We start from the raw sequence: 6,120 nt of genomic DNA, 5'->3' as shown, positions 1-6,120 counted from the left end.
AAAACCCTGGCACAGGTGGTGGATGCCCCATCCCTGGAGGCATTCCCGGCCAGGCTGTATGTGCTTCTGTACAACCTGGTCTATTGAAGATGTCCAAGCTCATTGCAGGGGGGTTGGACTGGAGGAGCTTTTAATGTCTCTTCCAACCTAAGCTATTCCATGATTCTATGATTCCATAACCCACCCCAGATGCCCCACGGGAGGAAGAACAGTGGCGGGGCCATGCCAGGAGGACCAGGGCTTGTCAAGAGGGTGGTGGTTTCTCACTGTGGGGGGGGACACGCAGTAGAGGGTGAACCGCAGGGTGCTCCTCGGGGTGCCAGCAAGCCTCCCATACACCCCTCAGCCTCTAAAGGTTTGCACTGAGATCTGAAGTGTGTGCCTTTCACAGTGAAATGCCATTAGAATGAGACAACATTCATAGTAAATTACTTTGTAATTACCATGAAAAATACCAAACTTTTCAGCAACTGGGCCATTCAGGCCTTCAGCTGTTAAGTGCTGAACAAACAATCCGTGTTTTAAGGTGCTTGTACATTCACCTCAGATCCCCCACAAGCTTTATTCCTCTCTGTAGCTTTGCTTATCGTTCGTTCACTCCTAGAACTCCTCACAGCCCCGTTACAGCACGTTCCACCTTGTGTCAGGCTCTGGCAGGGTTCAGGCCACCCGTTCCTGTTGGGACGCCTGCCGAGGGAGCCAGGCTGTGGCCAGGGCACGAACTGCCTCTGCTCTGGTTTAGTTTCTCAGGCATGGCATGTGCCATGGTGCCAGGTTATAAATGTTTCCACGGAGAGGCAGGTGTGCCTGTGCCATTTGGAAGACAGGAAAAAGTCCTTTCCCTAATTTGTAGTTGTTGCTCTGTTCCTCACTACAAGCACCAGATGTTCAGCACATCTGTTCTGCAGGGAGAGATGTGAGAAATCAGCATGAGATTTTGTCATGGGGAGGCAGCAGAAAGGGGCAAATTTCAGCCCAATTGCAGCATTCAAAGTAACACTGAGCAGAAAGACCTCAAGCACAACGGGGTCCCGCTCGTACAGCAAGTCCCCACCTCAAAGAAGTCGCAGTGTGAGCAATGATAATCTCGATCTATAGGCAGCCTTCCTGCTGTTCTGTGCTTGCCCTGACAGTTGGTGTGTGCTCACACTGGCTCTGCTCTGCACTGCTGCTGGCCTAGGCTGGGTTTCTTCACGTGAGGACATCAGAAATGGCATGTGGCTGGGTTTGGAAAACCCTGGGGTGAGGCAAGTGTGAGGACATGTATTGTATTCCCTTCAACAGTAGGGGACTGTAGTGCACACTGCAGCCCAAAGGACCCCTTGCATAGGTCAGCTGCAGAGGCAAGTTACTGCTGAGCACTCATGCTCTTGCCAGGTTTCTTCTATGACTTCTAATTTGGGACAGAAAACCACAATCTGGGGCACCCCTCAGAAGGCTGCTGGGCCAGGCCTTAGCAAAGACAGACTCATCGTTCCACAACAGCCTGGCACTTATTTTTACAGCAGAATAAATGCCCCAGACTTTGCCCATACGTAACTAGTTTGTCTGGTCCTTCTCCTTGCTTCCTGCACCGTGCGCCATACCACAGCGCATGGCCACAAGAACTGCTTCTGATACACTCTGTGTGACTCCTGAGCTTCCCCACCTGCAGCCATTTACACACCAGAGTAAGGCATTAATAAAACAACAGGGGTGGGGGTGGTTATACATGCTTTGCTCCACCTGCATGATAATGTGTATGTTTGAGGATCTGTATCCTCTAGTTCAGTGCAGTGGGAGTTCTGTTTGAGTTTCCTGCTACGAAAACATCGTGGCATTACACAGGCTCAAAGGACATGAAGAAGTTGCTGTGTGCCCAGAACAACTGTACCTGTTGCAAGTAGGTCAAGTGAGAATGTCAGATTGCCTGCAAACACTTAATTATAGATGGGCTTTTGAACCCCAACTTTGTGGCTTTTCAGAGGTGTAAGTCCTTGGCCATGGAGTACGTGCTTTGTCACTTCACAGCCTGCGTCCAGGGATTTGTGCTTGGCTGAACACAACAGCTTTGTGTACGGATGCGGGACCAGGGATATGGCACTGCACAGCTCTCAGAGAAAAGGATTGGGACTGTCTGGAATTCTCAGCAAGACACTTGGTTTGCAACATGAACACCCATAATCTGAACACTGACGTCTGAGTTGTCCCCTGGTGCTCAACTCTGCAGAATCCTGGGGTAGGGAGGTAAAATTCAGAACTTTGCTGAATGAGCCAAAAAACCACCAACTCTTAAATTTGCAACAGAGACTTTCTATGTTGCCAACAGCTTGGGATGCCATTTCATCTTAAATCAAGACTGCTGTAGGAGAGCCAACAGAATCTGGAAATTAGGGCTATGCTGTTCATGGGTTTTGTATTACTGTTTTGAACAGAGCCCAGAGAACCTTGGCGTGAAGCCACTGTCCAAAACAATGCAGGGAAGCATACGCGGTTTGAGAATTACTCAATACCATTTGAGCTTTCAGTTTTTCCTGTCTTTCATTCCAAAAGGTATGAGAGTTCCAGGACTCAGTTTCCTCTACGGTAAGCAGCTCCACACAGTAATGTGCACTAAAATCCTTCACCACCGCAGTTTTCACAAGCAGTGCTGTGGCTTACCTCTAGAAACTGCTTGGAAACAGTAAGAATTTAAATTGAATATATATATATATACATTAATAGAACTCACTGGAATAAATTACAGACAATTTAATACTAATATTTCTATTAGCCATTGTATTATTGCTAAAATTTAGCAGCCAGAAGCAGCAGAATTCAGAGGAGCCACATTGCTGTTGTTCCACATCCAGAAACTACATGATGACCAGCAGCAAAAGCCGGATCTGTTAACATGTTAACAAATTCATCCCGGGGCCCAGGATCTGTACACAAAGGATACATCATTTAAACACAACTTTGCCCTAAAATGGAGTCTGGATGGTTATGTATCCACAGTGCAGGCCATCCAGCTGAACTTAATTCACCTGCAGCTCCTTGGCAGTTTGTGCTATGGGATAATCCTCCAGATGAGGGCAGGGTGAAGCCTTGTGATGTGTACTGCTGGTATAAAACTCTTCTGCTTTCAGGGGAATACCACCTTATGCCTCTGTACTAATATTACTACCTCCAACTCTGGCTGATCCCCAGAAAATACAACTAAGTGGAGTTTTTTATCAAGTGCCAACTGTATCTAAGGCTACAATTTTCCTGCTTCTTCAGAACAAAGGGAAGACATTCTGCCATTCTTAACCGTTTCAGTAAAGGACTAAAAAACCATGAAAAAAATTAGACTGTTTACTAGGATTTAGTTCTGGTGGACTAGAAAGGAATAAATAATGGGCAGACACCATGTCATGTTAGGGCAGACAATAGTGTTGAAGAGTAATAATAAAATGTTTTCTTTGAAGCTTCACATCATTCTAAATGCATTTGAGAATACTCAAACTGCCTGCATGTTGAAATATGGCAGAATAATTTAACTTACTAACCAGCAATAAATATGTAAGAAGTGCTAAGTCAGGACATTTAAACTTCTTCAGAGTATCAGAAAACAAGTGCAAATAGTTTGCTGGAGTTAGCTACAAAACTAGGAATTATCTCACACATTGAAATGTCTCTGTTTTCAGCATTGCTGTCTGGAATATCTATTGGAAAATACTTGCAAGTAATAACATAAATGTTGCTTTTTGTTTAGAACAGCAGGATTACAGGAGGCATTAGGCTGTATATTTTAAGAACTCTGGAACAGGAAAAAGAAAAAGAGGATCAAAGGCTGATAGAAATCACCAGAACTGTTGTTTAACTGTACTTTTCTACTCTCTACCGAAATCCCAACTCTCCAGCAGCTGCAATTCAGGGCTTGCTGCTCTACTTCCATCTCCTCACCCAGCCTGGATCCTGGAAATCTGATTGATGAGGTTGAGTATGATACTGCTGGACAGAGCTTGGACCTGCTTCATTTGGGACTGAGCATGAGGCATCTTCATGCCGACGTTTGTTGTAAGAGTTCTTTGCAGAGAAAAGATCTTTATTCTTCCTTGAGAGCAAACTTCTCCTCTGAAACAACACAAACATTACTGTAAGCCAAGGGTGGTCAAGCCGTTGAGCTGTTCAAGTGCAGCTCCTGTGCCAAAGCACCACGCTGTGGGCAGTGAGAAGGGGCCACAGCAGCGCACTGCTGGGGGGTCTCATCCACACGCCAGCCCAGCTCCATCCTGAGCAGGCTCCTGGGGAACCACTGCCACCTCCTGCCTGCTGGCTGCTCCCAACCCTCCCGTCTATGTCCAGGAAAGGGAGACTGGTGCATATACACTGGTGACACCACAGAAGGTCAGCATCCTTGCAGTAGACTATTCATAGAATCATAGAATGGCTTGGGTTGGAAGGGACCTTAAAGTTCATCCAGTGCTAACCCCCTGCCATGGGCAGGGACACCTTCCACTAGACCAGGTTGCTCCAAGCCATGCCAGGATAGGAGAGTTAAACAAGTTTTGCCATGAGCAGCAGACTTGAAAACCTTGTTTTCCTGCAGTTTTGCATAGGTTTTTGCCTTCTCTCTTGGTTCCTTCAGCCATAGGACCCCAGCCTGGCTGTACACATAGCCACAGCTGGGTTCTTTCCCTAGGTGGGGCAATTACTGGAACCTTCTACTCAGAAAAAGGGCTTTTCCTGGAACTTGTTCTGCCCTGTTCAAACTTGGCTGGGACAGAGACCTGAAAAATCATTGCAGAATACAGACAGAAGGAGCATGTGCATAAACTTCAGTTCTTCAGGAAGTCAAGCTAGCATAAATCCCTGTTTATTAGTTGTGATATTCCTGGCCTGTATCAGCACCAGTGTGGCAGCAGGGCCAGGGCAGGGATTGTGCCCCTGCACTGGGCACTGGGGAGGCTGCACCTGAATCCTGTGCTCAGCTCTGGGCAAGAGAGACCTTGAGGGGCTGGAGCAGGGCCAGAGAAGCGAATGGAGCTGGTGCAGGGCCTGGAGCACAAGAGATGGGGAACGGTTGAGGGAGCTGGGGGGTTCAGATGGAGAAGAGAAGGCTCAGGGGGCACCTGATGGCTCCCTCCAAGTGCCTGCAGGAGGATGGAGCCAGGAGGGGCTGAGCTCTGCTCCCAAGGGATAGAACAAGGGATGGGACAAGAGGAAACGGCCTCAAGCTGCACCAGGGCAGGTTTAGATGGAGCTGAGGAACAATTCCTGCCCCACAGGGTGCTCAGGCATTGGAACAGGCTGCCCAGGGCAGGGCTGCAGGCACCGGCCCTGCAAGTGCTCACACAGCATGGAGACGAGGCCTCAGTGCCATGGGTTAGGGATGGCCTTGGCAGGGCTGGGAATGGTTGGACTGGATGGGATTAAAGGGCTTTTCCAACCTGATTCATTCTATGATTCTGTACTTACAACCTGGTGAAGACACCATGGGCTCCGCATGAAAACATGCTTAACCTGTAGCACTTAATGACTTCATGAAGTTTTAGGCATGTACTTGAAAGCACGTACCTGGCTTTGATGCAAGGCCTACCACAGTACCAAGTCTATTCTCCAAACAGACACAGAAAGATCAGAGCAATCTGGGCAGGGAGAGCTTCACTCTCCCCATTTCTCCTGGCTTGCAGCCACTGGAATGGAACAAAGTGTCCTCAGGACGAGCTTGTAAGAGTTTATAAGCACTAGAGCTACAATTACCCTGATTTACAAGGGGCGGATGCTGCTCTGTAGGGACCTCAGCAGGTCACCCTGCACCTCAGAAGGCTTTACCCATTTTCCTTATTTTTTCTTAATTAAAGCACACCCTGCAGGGACACTGCGCAGGGAAGCAGACAGGGCTTGTGAAACGGCGAAAGAGTGGCTCCAATTCCCGCATTACAGCTCAATTGCTCCGGAAAACCTTTATAGAAGGCGCACCCCACCCGTACACTGCCCACCCAGGCTCTGCCCCAGGCCCCGCCCCTCCGCCTGGGCCACGCCCCCGCGCAGACCACGCCCCCCCCCCCTCCCCCAGACCACGCCTTCTGCCCCTTCCTCGCGAGAGGCCGCCGCGCTGGTTCCATATTGGGTCATCTCTGCGGTGGGCGCCTCAGCTCTCGCGATAGTTGTCGT

This window comes from Melopsittacus undulatus, chromosome 16 (genome assembly GCF_012275295.1).
Source record: "Melopsittacus undulatus isolate bMelUnd1 chromosome 16, bMelUnd1.mat.Z, whole genome shotgun sequence".
Lineage (NCBI taxonomy): Eukaryota > Metazoa > Chordata > Aves > Psittaciformes > Psittaculidae > Melopsittacus > Melopsittacus undulatus.
Note: the sequence above shows the minus strand (reverse complement) of the source record.